This window comes from Lissotriton helveticus, chromosome 4_1 (genome assembly GCF_964261635.1).
Source record: "Lissotriton helveticus chromosome 4_1, aLisHel1.1, whole genome shotgun sequence".
Taxonomy (NCBI): domain Eukaryota; kingdom Metazoa; phylum Chordata; class Amphibia; order Caudata; family Salamandridae; genus Lissotriton; species Lissotriton helveticus.
The window spans coordinates 1648390629-1648405303 of record NC_136063.1 but is presented as its reverse complement, the minus strand read 5'-3'; positions in this window follow the sequence as shown (position 1 = coordinate 1648405303).

Here is a 14675-nt window from a genome sequence, read left to right as displayed (position 1 = left end):
CCAGACAGTAAAATATGGAGCTGAACTTTAAATCATTGGTGGGTCTAGCGTTACTGGTTGTCAATAAACTTTAAAGAAGGATAATCGTCATCCATGACCCTGTCCATGAATGACATTTTATTTGCTTTGAAAATTCGCTTCTATTAATGATATGGAGGAGAGAATCATACAACCCAATTATTGTGAGTACTTACCTGTTTTTTATAACGCCCACAGTGATTATATGTAAAAAGGTTTCATTTTACCGTGGTTGAGATTTACCAATAGCGGAGTTTTTATTTTGAGCATTGAGTGACACAATTGTTCATAGAGGCAAGAAGGTTTCAGATGCAGGAGTGGAAGAGATGATTTCCTATGTGGCCGCCGCCAAGGACGGATGTAGTGATTCTTTTGGGTGACTGAATGCATTATAAATAATGAGGTAAATAAAATAACAAATGATTGTGCCGTATTTTGGATAAAATGGAATGAGGATATTGCATTGGAGTACCCTTTGGAACTCTAAGGGACCTATTTTGCCCTTTCAGCGGAGCAGTGGAGCTGGGGTCAACGCTCCGCCAAAAGTTGCGGTCGGTCCCATGAAGGTGCCTCTTTTAAAGACGGCGGTGCCTTTCAAAAAGACACCGCAAAGTGACTACACTACAAGTTTCTTGCACGGCATGGACTCGAAAGTCCATGCTGTGCAGAAATCTATGTGAATGCACACAAGGGGATATATCTTATGCCTTCCTTTTTGCATCCACATATGTTTGAGGCATGGGGGGACCTGTAGGGCCCCCTTTGTTTCCTCTCTGGCAGCAGAACCACCATGAAAACCCTGGCAGAGAGGAAACTCGTAATAAGCTTGGCTGGTCCAAGGTGTTCCCCCCAAGCATATGGCAGCCTCTGAAAGCTGCTCCAAAGAATGGCAATGGTGGTTCCCTGGCAGAGCCGGCAGTCGGTCATAATCAGGCAGTCAGACCACCGATACAGCGGTGGCTAGATCCGCCACCACCGCACCACCGGGACTCTGGGGGTCCTACTGCCAGACTCGTAATAGGCCATATGTGGCCATGTTGTAGTACATGTGTTTGATGGGATATTCCCCTGGTTGCTGAGAAATGTATTGCTATTTGGATGGCCACCTACGTCTCTTTCCTTAATTGCATACATACTTTCCTCCAGGACAGCCAGGAAAGCTTATATTCCCATGTATTTTAGTTGAAACAAGTAATGGTCTCATTCCTTTCTCCTCACCAACCACCAATGAGTGGTTGAGGCTTGTATGAGACATCCTGCACAGTATCTGCAACGTATTTCAAAATGCACTAATTATTTGCATTTTTGCTATTTATAATTTTATGCACAGTTATAAACAAATTGACACAACTGAGTATTTCTACATAGTTTCGTTTTTTAGGATCACGATACACATTATTTCACAATGTTACGGGTTGTTGATTTCCCCATTGCATGCGAGTGACAACATAAAAGGTACCTTCCGGGACACTCAGAAAGAGAAAAAACATGCATGTGTATGTTAATATACATTTTTGTTTTAATCTCTAGATCCCTTGATTTATCATGAAAGGAATACAGATAAAGGATTGTATTATTTGAGTGTCCAGAGCATCTTTTGAGCAGCTTGTAGCATAAAATATCACTGATAAATAACTTGCTTAAATAAATTGACGAAGTCCGAATTTGAGATTTACAAGTGAGGCTCGTGTCAGCAGTGAAATGAAGGTTGACAGTTTCACGGGCGACGGGCACGTGGCCAGAGCAGCGGTCTGAATTCTGTTCATGTTGCAATTTGATGTATGCAGCGCTGTAGACCGCTCCGAACTGATGAAGAGTGCAGAATGTTTTTATTGGAGGCTCTTGCACCGCATGTGAGTAATGGCATTAATATGCGACTAATTGGAAATATAAAAAATTGCACATACATTAACATTTCAATAAAGTCTATGTGCTTTCAATTATTTATGAACGTTATTACCGCCACTAGGGAACATTTTGGAAATGTTCCACAATAACAATATGTTTCATATTATCTATTCATCTAAATGAGTTTGAAGTAACTTCTGCCCAGTTAGTGAAGTTGCAGAAGCTCGTAAAGCAGTATGTTATCTCCCACAGATCTATTCTGTTAAAATCACATTATTAGAATCTCATATTTTAAGCTGAAAAATATTTCTTTCCTCCCATAACGCCACTCTTCACGGTCACGCATTCTAAATATTCAAGTGGCGACTACAATTACACATAAGGAGGCTGATTTAGCCGTGTGATTTGTTAATTTGACGGTTGTGCTCTGGGATTTAACCTTCAATTTTGCACATAACAACATAGAGGACTCGGCTAGGGGATCCAACTGACTACGTCTAGGGATAGACAAAATACAAAAATAGAAACAATCTAAAAATAAATCACCTTGACAAACAGCCTCCCTAACTGTAAATGTAGTCGCCACTTTAAAACATAGGGAAATGTATCAATAAACAAGTTTCAGCAGGTGTTATTCAGCAGTTGATACAACTCTTTCCATCTTCCAGGACATTCGATGCCGGTACACCAGGACATTGCAGTTCATACACCAGACTTACATACCCCTTCTGGTACACTGTCTTCTTAGGGAGGGCAGATAACTATAGCTTACCTTCACTACAATTAAACTATATTTACAGAAAACAACATTTCTCCGGTCCCGACCATTTATTACTGTGTTATCAGACGAACATTTGACGTTGGTCCTTAAGTCTTTAAGAGCTTGCCCAAACCATAACCCCAGTGGAGCATGTTGGTCAGTCATAACCATGCGGTCAAACAAACGATCTAGGGTTACTGTCTTACAGATGTGAGGACCAGCTTTCAACATACCGGACAAAAGGACTGATGACAAAGTACATCACATTTCCTCTCTGAAATACCTTTTGAGTTCAAGGAAACAGATTCAAGGATCAATATATTGTCTGGGTCCCTTTCCCTCTACATTATATCATGTTATGTTATGTTATATGAGGTTTTGTAGCGCGCTCCGATAGTCAAGACTGTCCTGGCGCGGGAATGAAACTGAGACAGAGTGGGAAGGAGGTATGCTAATCATGAGTTTGAAAGAGGTGAGTTTTGAGCAGTTTTTTAAAATTGGTCAGATTGGGAGCGTGTCTAAGAGCGTCTGGCAGGGCGTTCCACATTTGAGCTCCCTTTACCATGAGGGATTGTCCGCCCAGGCGGACTCTTCTAAATCTGGGGATGATCACCTGCTTTTTGGAGGCGGAGCGCAGCTGACGGGATGGGAGGTAGGGTGTGAACCTTTTGGCTAGGTAAGAGGGGCATGGTCCATTGAGGGCCTTGTAGACGATGACCAAAGTTTTAAAGCGCACTCGTTGAGCCACAGGGAGCCAGTGAAGATTCTTCAGCTGTTTGCGCACGCTGAGTCTCCTGGGGATGTTAAAAATGAGTCTCACCGTGGCATTCTGGACAACCTGTAGTTTTTTGATCATATAGTCAGGAGCCCCTAAATAGAGGGCGTTTGAGTAGTCCAGCCGGGCGAGTACCAGAGCCCTAGCAACCGTTTCTTTCGCCGATTGAGGAAGGAGGGGAAAGAACTTGCGAAGAGTGGTCAGAGTTCCAAAGCATGTTCCCGCCAAGCGAGAAATCTGGTCGCGGAAATATAAGTCGGCTCCGAACCAAATTCCCAGATTCTTGGCAATCCCGTTCTCTCCCTTGGGGCAAGTTGATTCACCGGGCCAGATGGACTCCTTAAAGTCACTGGGGAATTGGCCGTAGAGCAGGATTTCTGTTTTATCCTCGTTGCATTTGAGGGATGATTTGGCTAGCCAGGTGAATACGGAGGAGAGGCATTGGCGAACTCCTGAGGTGCATAAGTTCTCCTTTGGCCAGGTGAAGAGAAGCTGGGTGTCGTCGGCGTAAGCCATTATCTTGGCACCCCAGCTCTCTGCTAGCCGAACAAGAGGAGTTAGATAAATATTAAATAAAAGGGGACTTAGGGTCGATCCCTGTGGTACGCCAGTTTCCACCCTTCTGTTAGAGGAATGATAAGGGGGAAGCCAAATCTGTTGGGTACGGTCCGATAGAAAAGACCTAATCCAATCCAGGACCGTGCCGGAGATGCCTATGTCCTCCAGTCTCGCTAAGAGCTGGATGTGGGGCACCGTGTCGAATGCGGCAGAGAGGTCCAAAAGAATAAGGGCCGCTCTGCCGCCCTCGTCAAGGCATTCCCTGATGGCCTCAGCCACTTCCACCAATGCAGTTTCCGTGCTGAAAGAGGTGCGGAACCCTGATTGGGCAGGATGGAGAGCTTCAGAGGATTCAACGAATCTCTCTAATTGCCTGAATGCTGCCTTTTCACAGACTTTGGCAAGGGCTGGTAGGAGTGATATGGGTCTGTAGTTAGAGGTGATCGACGGATCTGCGGTAGGTTTTTTTATTAAAGGGAGAAGTTTGGCTTGTTTCCACTTGGTGGGCACAGTTCCTGAGGATAGGGATTCATTAACCAGTGTGGTGACCATGGGGGTGATTATTTCAGCTATTCCATTCAGGACCCTTGCAGGGCAAGGATCTATAGGTGACCCAGATTTCAGAGTTTTTAATATGGTCATTACATCTGTACTTTCTACGTGAGTAAATTTGGTCAGTTCTGCTTTAGCTCTTGATAGTAGGGGACGTAAAGGAGCGGGGGGTTGGCCAGTTAAGGCTAAGTCTGATTGTAGGGCAAGTGGGAGGACAGGGATACTCAGACTGTCTTGAATTTTTTGTATTTTTTCGATGAAGAAAGTAGAGAGTTGTTCGCACCAGTCTGTGGAGGGTGGAATAGCTGTCTTCTCTGCTATCGGGGCAGTAAAGCTTTTAACTATGGAGAAGATTTCTCGGCTGTTGTTTTTGGCTTTAAGAATTCTAGAAGCATAGAATTCCCCTTTAGCGGTTTTTATTGCTGCGTAGTAATTTTTTTGAGCTGCGCGAAGTTCAGTTTTAGCAGTGGGACAATAGTTCTTTCTCCATACTCGCTCTAGCGCCTTGCATCCTGTTTTTAAAATCTTTAGTTGATCAGTATACCAGGGGGAAGTGGGGGTGATCCTATGGTTATTTTTACCCTTGCTTTTTGGTAGTGACTCGATGGAGGAGTTTATCCAGGATGAGAAGTTGTCTACAGCCTCATCTAGGTTGTGAGCTTTCATTGGGGTAGAATGGGAGAGGACCTTCACTAAATCCGGAATATTAATTTTCCTGGGACGTTCCTCAGTTTTAGGAGTGGGCACCACACGGGTTTTGTTTGTGTGCCAGGAAAATAGTACCGGAAAGTGGTCTGTCCATGAGATGGGGCATGGTATATCGGTAGAAATGTTAAAGTTGGAATATACTAGATCTAGACAATGTCCCCCTTCATGCGTGATCGATTGTACCTGAAGAGTCATCTGAGCCAAATTACAAATTTCTTTCAGCTCTTTAACTCCGGGAGCAGAACCTGTGTCCATATGAAGGTTGAAGTCTCCCAGCATAAGGAAGCGTGGGAATCTAAGTGCGCGTTGGATGGCGATCTCCTCCAGGGATTTAATAAAATTGCCTAGAGGACCCGGAGGGCGGTAGATCAATAGTCCCCCTAGAGTGAATTGCGAGGATAAAGCTAGGGAGAATTCCATAGCTTCTCCATCCTCAATCTCTCCTGTGCATTCTGTCCTCAAAGTCCATTTCTCCTTATAGATCACGGCTAGACCTCCACCCCTGCCTTTGTTGCGGTCCTGTCTGGTGATCTTAAACCCTCTGGGTACGGCCAGCTCAACTACTGGGGCGCAGTTCTCCTTCAGCCATGTCTCCGTAATGAAAAGGATGTCAAGGTTTTTATCAATGATGAATTCGTATACTTCCTCTGAATGTTTAGCGAGGGAACGAGCATTGATAAGGGCAGCCTGAATAGGTGGGCCATCCTCAGTGGGAGTCTGGGGTGAGGAGAGATCGAGAGGACTAAATTTAAAGAAGCAGTTAGGGCAGGTTCGTGGGGTGGGGTCAGCGACATTCCAGTGAGCGCCATAACATAAGAGGTTGTGATCTAAGGCTCTTAGTTCAACTGAATTGTAAGTAATAGGGGGAGTAACATCTGGCAGTGTTGGAGCAGCAGGGAGCCTGGCCCTGGGCACTGCCGGGGCGCGGACGGGCGCAGACGGGCTTGCCTTAAGCGCGCCTTCGGCGCGCAAACGGCGCTCCCGCTGCGCTCGTCCGCTGCGCTTCCTGCCTAGGCACATGATATGGGAAAAAAAGAGGGGCGTGGCCTCAAGGGGGCGTGGTTAGCGAGCACGCCGGCGATGGCGGACGCTCAACAAACAATTACCGCTTCAGCGATCAGTCAGCTGAGTGGTATGAGGGCAGAAGAAAAAGGTATCTCAAAAGAGTTCAGGTAGGCTATAGGTTATTTTAAAAACACCAATAAATGCAATTCACACAGTTTTTAAAATCAATTGTAGCGTACCGCCAGAACCCGGCTTCCGCCTCAGGTCTGGGAATCAGGTTTCCGAGGTTGCTTGAGTTTCTGCGCCTTTTAACTGGGCGGGGGGCGTGGCCTCAAGGGGGCGTGGCCTCAAGGGGGCGTGGTTAGCGAGCACGCCGGCGATGGCGGCCGCTCAACAAACAATTACCGCTTCAGCGATCAGTCAGCTGAGTGGTATGAGGGCAGAAGAAAAAGGTATCTCAAAAGAGTTCAGGTAGGCTATAGGTTATTTTAAAAACACCAATAAATGCAATTCACACAATTTTTAAAATCAATTGTAGCGTACCGCCAGAACCCGGCTTCCGCCTCAGGTCTGGGAATCAGGTTTCCGAGGTTGCTTGAGTTTCTGCGCCTTTTAACTGGGCGGGGGGCGTGGCCTCAAGGGGGCGTGGCCTCAAGGGGGCGTGGTTAGCGAGCACGCCGGCGATGGCGGCCGCTCAACAAACAATTACCGCTTCAGCGATCAGTCAGCTGAGTGGTATGAGGGCAGAAGAAAAAGGTATCTCAAAAGAGTTCAGGTAGGCTATAGGTTATTTTAAAAACACCAATAAATGCAATTCACACAGTTTTTAAAATCAATTGTAGCGTACCGCCAGAACCCGGCTTCCGCCTCAGGTCTGGGAATCATGCAAAGGAGTATACTTATGATGACAAGCCAGGACACTGAATACATCCACCAGGGCTACCCTTTGGTTGCTCCTGTGAGGTTTCTCCCTTTTTACATTAGATGAACTCTGTTACCTTTAACTAAATAAGCATGTCACCATTTGGCTTCTAAATCTTCATAATAGACAAGACTTACACGAGAAATGTGTAGGGTTCCAACTATTGAACTTTAGGCATCAGTATTATATATTATGTTAAGTTACATGAATTTATTACACGCACGGCTACTCAGGAGTGTCCCGGCGCGTGTCTAAAGGGGTTTTATATTTGGTACACCTGCTTTTTGCTCCCTCCTGGAGCCCTAGATGGACCTGAGGACCAGCTCCAGTAATGTTGTTGGGTGCCCACCCCCGGGACATTGCAGTTTGCTATGGCTTCGCCAAGCCATATTAACTCTTCTCCACTTTGTGCAAGTGAAAGCATGTAAAATGCTGTCGCTTGCACAAAGTGGAGCAGAATTGCTTTTGGGCAGATGGAGCTGAATGTTTAGCAGCACCTTCTGTCCTAAAGCAATGAGGCGGCGATCCAGCACGGACCGCAGGGGCCTTCTGGCTCCCCTCTCGGTCCACAGTGGAGAGGCCAGACCCCGGGATGGGGTCAGCTGGACCCAAATCTTCCTGGGGAGGGGGTATTTTGGCCCCAACCATTTTGTTTAAAAGAAAACGAAAAAATGGGCAGGCCCCGGGGGATGGAGTTTCGAGGGGGGCTGCTCGGTCCCTCCTTTTTTTGATAAAAAAATAAAAGTGAATAAAAGGGCAGGTCCCAGGGGATGGGGTCCCTGGTGCTGAAATTGGCCTGGTAGGGGGGCCGCGTGGCACACCTTACCCATTTAAAAAGGCCTGGCCCCGGGGGATGGGGCCCTCAAGGCGATAATGGCTCAGGGGGGCCAGCAGCCCCCTCCCTTCAAAAAAATTAAAAGAAAAGAAAACCTCTGGCAAGTCGCTGGAGGCCATAACTCCTACACCACCACTCGGCTTATGCATCTCTTGGTGCACTTTCGGTTCGGGTTTAAGCCCCCTCGGATCTAGAGGGTGCTTGCGGGGGCCAACAAGCCCTCCTGTTTCCTCCAGTAAGTCCCACACAGTGGGATTGCTGAGAAGTCTATGGAGGCGCCTCCTTGCCTCCATAGACTGGCCTCCTTGCCCCACCACTCTGCAAACATGCCTCCTGGTGTGCTGCTGGTTGGGGGAGGAAGTCCCTTGTCTCCAAAGGGTCCATGGGGCGCAAACAGGCCCTCCTGTTACCTCCAGTAAGTCCAACACAATAGGATTCCTGAGAGCTGGTCAGAGGCCCGTCCCCTTTCTCCACCCATCTGCAAATGAGATAGTGGAGCACTGGGATGTTATGACAAAGACTAAAATGAAGATGGATTATGGTTAACTGTCAGAATGGGAATTGAGATAAATAATTACTACAGAAGTAAGAGTCAAGAGCATTTCGGATTGGCAGGAAGGATAATTATATCCTTAAAACAGTTATATGCAGGAATACCATTTGAACCACTCGAGTCTATGCCATAACAAACAAAGTGACATGGAGGAGGAGCCAGACAGGTTGTTCCCACTTAGTGGAAAAGCAAGGGAAGATCGGGGGGGGCTTATGTGCATATTCCATGAACAGCAGGTGACATCTATTATTTTATTAAACTGTTTCCTTATATTAGAGAAGACACAGAGAAGTGAATGCAAGAACGAAGGGCGGCTCATTACGATGGCAGAAGGCCTGCCACCACCAGCTGTGCAGTGGCGGAACCTCCACCATCGGACATCGATTTTGCCCACTCCAGATTAGGATGGCGGAGGGAATCTGACCACGACTGTGGCGGGTGAAAAGACTGCCCACCATGGATCCGCCACAGACAATCTTTCCGATTGCCTGGCAGAGCGGTCAGCATCTGTAAAATGGTTGCGGTGCCTAGTCAACCTCCGTCATATTACAATGCTGCATCCCTGCCAGCCGGTGTATGGTGGTGAAACTGCCATTCACAGGCTGGCCCGGAATTGCAGTTGGGGGCCTGTTGCAGGCCCCCCTTGTGTGGGGGAATGGGGTGCACTGGGGGATACCCTTGGTACCCCCCTACATTTCCGTGAACTAAGTGGCAGGCACCGCGTGGTGCCTGCCATGTAGTGCACGGAAATGCAAGACAGGCTGTTTAGCATTGCAGCAGGTGCTACAGCCAGCAGCACCTGCCGCAATGTTAAGCGACCGGGATGCGACTGCCATGGTTGCATCATAATCTGTGGTGCGGTACTGCCGCCTTACAGGCTGGCGGTCACAGTCACCACAACGCCGCCCGCCATTGTAATGACCCCCTTAGTGTCTCATTATGATGGTGGATGGACTTAAGTCAGTCCACCATCATCGGAATGGGGACCACAACCCACGAGGCAGCCTACCCACACTCTGAATTACAATGCGACAGCCACCACGGCGGTTGCATTGCCTATATTTTGTATTGTGGTGGGCATGCAGTCAGCAGCCCCGGCTGCAATACAAAAAATAGGGTGTTTCCATATCCTTGCACTACGTGGCAGATACCATGCGGGGCCTGCCACATGGTACTGGGAAATGTAGGGGAGGCACGGGGCCCATGTATGAGCCCCATGGGTCAAGCGGGCCCGCTAGGGGCCCCCAAATCAGTTTCCGGCAGTTGTTTCACAAAGGGTTGACCGCCGCAGAACGAACAGCAGGAACGGATATAGTAATCCCCAAGGCGGTGCATGACAGGCACCGCCTCGATTCTGGAGATGGAGGGCGGTCTGCGAGGTAGTTGAAATGCTTCTGACCATCAGGACAGTGATGGCCGGTCTTTGTGACCGTACTAAACAATGGGAGAGTAAGGGTATTCTATTGGGTTATACTCCTAGGGGCACATGCATCAAAGGAAATTGCATTCGCAAATGGTGCGAATCGCAAAATTCGGCCGTTTGCGAATGCAATTCCCATTTTTGGGATGCATTAACATTTTTGTAATTTTGGCAATTTAAGAAATCCCAAAATTGAGATTTCTTAAATTGCGATTGCATTTAAGGAATCTCAAATTGAGATTCCTTAAATGCAATGCATCAAACTCTAAAAATTTGCGAATTCGCAAATAAGGGGAGAAAATTACCATGAAGTTGACCTTCATGGTAATTTGCGAATACTTTGAAAAATGCACTAAAGTGCATTTTTCAAAGTTCCATTTTACACACACACACATGCCCTTGGGGCATGTGAGTGTGCAAAATGAACTTCTAAGCAGATTTCAGGGGTGCAACAGGATGTCCTTTGGACACCCCTGCACCCTTGAAATTGCATTTTTAATTTGCAAATTTCTAATGGTGAATTGCAAATTAAGAATGTCTTTCCATTAATTCCTATGGGCCTCTAGGCCCATAGGAATGGATGGGGAGGTATTCCTTAATTGCCATTCTCAATTAGAGAATCTCAATTAAGGAATTTTAAGAAATCGCTAATTTTTTTAGCAATTTCTTGATGCATTGCAGTTTGCAATTCCTTAATTGAGATTTCTTATTTTTCGCAATTAAGGAATCGCAAAATGCAATATTGATGCATGTGCCAGCTAGTCCCCTGGAGCTTAATTCTTACAAAACAAAAGAAGGAGTATCCCCAGGACACAGTGTTCTAGTGATCAAATGTGGAGAGAAAGAAATGCAGATAAAGAAGGAAATCTTTCTTTTTTTATAAATCCCTCACTCACCAACCTGGTTGGTGACATGCTTCATCATCGGGGCCCACCTGAGTGACTGAGTGTCACTCAGGTGTGCTGCGATGCCTGCAACTGCAGAAGAGCTGTTTATTTTGTGAGTTGTGAAAGAGAGTTAAAAAGTATTCTACATGTACTCCCTCCAGTCTTTATTCTAGATCATGTGACATGTTTGACCAGAAAGTATCAAATTTATAGTGAGAATATGGTCAACATGTTTCAACCTTTGCATTAATTGTTAGGTTTTCGTCAGGACCCAGTGAGTTGAGTCGAGAGGTCTGCACACGCTAAGGTGCACCAGTCCCAGACTCAGCGAAATGCCAGACCGTGTACTTACGGTTCAGCGTGCTTACATCCTTCTGTGTAAGATAAATCTGAAACAATAGAGCAGAACATAGTAGTAGCACATTGGTATATATTTCCTGATTGAAGTTACTCCACGTCAGAGTGCATTCCTTCTCTGTGACATGTAATCTACGCCACATACAGTGTACAGGGCATGTAGCGACACTCATCAGACATGCATGCAATGATACACCGCTGTTTGAAGTGCATACTTGGTCTGATTTTTATGTGTGCCTTTATTTACATTTCATACCCACTCAACAGTCGCCATTCCAAAAGTGGGTGTCATGCGTTCCTTAAAATTTCTTGTAGTGCCTTATAAATAATCATACTTATAGTGTATTCAATGCCCTTAACTCAGGCATGACGTGATAATGCACATGGTATCAAAAACTGATATGGGTGAGGTACTCTCCTACCGATAGTCAAAACTACTTAATAGAAAATAATACACTCAACAAAGGCGATGGACTTACTTAAAAATAATTGTAGTTGAGCCCAATGGATATCGTGGGGCGGCGTTTAAATTAGTGTTCTGTGGGCGAGAGAAATACAGAGGTAAGGTTTAAAAACGGGGTTGCACCACAGGACCTCGTGGTCATGATGCCTGTCCCTGCATGTCTATGCCGATAACGAGTGGAGCCCACCCGTAACGTTCTCATGTCACTTACTTGTCAAATAAAGGCGGCCCGCCAGAAATATGCCGAGCGTCCACACGGAATCCCGAGGATGCCTGAGGACTCGTTACCGTGTGTTTAAGGGCAGACTCACCGGGTAGGCAGCAGCCAATCACAACGCTCGCGTCACGGTCATCTGATTGCGACGTGAGTAGCAGAGGGGCGTTGTGTGCTGCACGCCTTGTGCTTGTAAAGGGATCGTGTGAAAATGTAGGGATCCCTCAATTACGACTAAGGGGTCTAGGGGAAGTTCCCTATCGTACTGTGAAAAACTTTATTGAATCTCTATTCTGGCATAAATATTGTCCATATTGTAAATGTTACAGACATGAGGGCCAGATAATGTAGATGGTTGTTACTGTTACAGTACTGACACAAGTGATGGAAAGGAGTGATGGAAAAACCGGGGAGACTAGAGAAAAAGAGAAAAAAAACAAAATATGCACTGTTCAATTCTTTAATTCTTTGTAGGTAGGTAATATTCCTCCAGTGTTAAACAGGACGATAGTATCTATCAATAGCTATAGAAATCTGCCTTTTCTAACACCATTAGCGGTGGGTAATAAAAAAGGGTCAGTGACTATGCAGGGTCAGTGTGTTTGAGGGGCAAAATTGCATCTTTTCTCTTTGTTTTACAGTAGTCCAGGGTATTTTATCATTTAAGCCAGACACATTGGTGGAAAGTCTGTATATCCAGCGTTGTAGTGTAGTTCCTATATTCCCAATAGGCTCTGCGCATTGGAATAATATATCCTGTAGATTAGACGTACGACTGAGGTCGACTAGGTCTCTACAGAATATACTAAACTTAATTGTGTGTGCCAGCTAGCTCAGAGGTCACTAGAAACTTTCTCGAATTCACAAGACGGGATTAGTCTCTGACCACCGCATAAACATGACAACTTTGTTTCCCCAAGATAAAACGTATCTTCAGAGTCGTGGAAACAACAGATAGATATTCCACTCAGTCAATCGTGCATGCTTCGTTTCACTAGAGGTCCAGAGAAAGTAGAAAGACGGGGGCTTTCAATAAAAGGTTTTATTGAACAGTCTTCTTTCTCAAGCATAAGAAATGAACTGCTACAATTGTAACACTGTTTGTAAAATATAATGTGTACAATATAAATAGTATAATAAAATAATACTGTAAGAGCACTGTATATTTCCTAAACCATATATAAATACATACATAAATACCAGAGGCTAAAAGTGCTTCTAAAATACGCCTACCCCGATGTATCTAACCTAAGCTTGGTACGAGGGAAGAAGTACGTGAAGTGTAGCATAAATGTAGTATTCTTTTGCCAAGAATCTGCCCAAGATTCCTCTAAGGGTCTAATCAGCTCCCTACCTTAGTTTAGAATGAAGAAGGCTGGTCTCAGGACTCGATTTCCCAGCAACCCGCAAGGGTAATTGGAAACACTGGAGCTGGATTTCTCGGCAGGAGAAAAGACAGCGTCTCTCTCAGTGCATCTGCTGGAGGGCCGGCTTCCTTCGGCACTTGCTGTAGCAGGCTGCGTCGGCAAGTAGATAGTCGAACTGCTCCAAACCACTGTGTGTTTGCTTGGGCAAGTGTGGGCATATTTATACCTTGAAGGTGCCTGGTTTGACGTATGGTTGGACATAATATCGTCATCAAAGACTCTCAGTTCTTTGAAAACTCCATGAGTTCTTGGATAAATCAGTGCTCAAGCATAGGGGAAGTCCCTGACTGCTGAAAGTGGGTTTTTCCAAGAAATCGTTGTGGATTTTCTGAACTAGTGGAAGTAGTCCTGGCGTATTTGGACTGCATGAGCTATGCCTAAATATGGTTATGATTTCTATGCCTATATAAGGATATGGTGATTTATACCTATATAAGCGCATGAATCGTGAAACTTACAATAGCGTCCTAAAATAATACATAACATCGTTGCTCCTTTTCAAACAAGGGTTGTGTCGTATTTTCCCCTGGTTTTACCACTTCTATTACCGTCCACCGTATGTCAATGGTGGTGTGGTTCATGGTGAGGAAATGTTCTGTCAGTTTGGTGGTTCCTTTTTTGCACCCGATCATGCTTCTATGCTCGCAAATGCTTTGTTTGACCTTTCTCCCCCTCATGCCCACGTATTGTAGACCACACTGGCACATTATTAGGTACACCACGTTGTGGCTGTTGCAGTTTGTATGAGACCTTTGTGTCCAGATTCAGTTTTTCTCCAGATTAAGTGTTTTTGTGGCAATGGTCAAATGACACACGCTACAATTTCCACACGGATAGTGTCCCGTGACGTTTGGTAAAACCCACGCGCTGAGTACTGTTGTAGGTTCCTCTGTTGCATTCTGTCTTGGGCGGTTGTTCACTAGTGTGTCCTTGATGCTTCTGGCTCTCTTGAAAGAGAAAAGAGGTTTTTCCCAATGTAGATGTCCGTTATTGATTATGCTCCAGTGTTTGTTTATGGATTTTTTCATTTGATTGGACAGTGTGTTCTATGTGGTTACACACGTCAGTGGCAGTTCCCTCTCATCTCTGACCTTATCCTCTAGGAGCGCCTCTCTGGGTTGGTTTCTTGCCCGTTTCTGGCATTTTCTTAAAATGTGGTCTGGGTAGCCCATGTTTGAGAGTTTTTCAGTCAGGTCATTTGCCTGGGTGCGGTAATCTTGTAGTTTGCTACAATTCCTCCTTAAATGAAGGAATTGGCCATATGGAAGATTCTCCTTCAAAGCCATCGGGTGGAAGCTTTCATATCTCAGGGAATTATTTTTTGTAGTGGGCTTATGGTGAGTCCTGGTTTCCAGACTCCCTTCTTCTTTGAT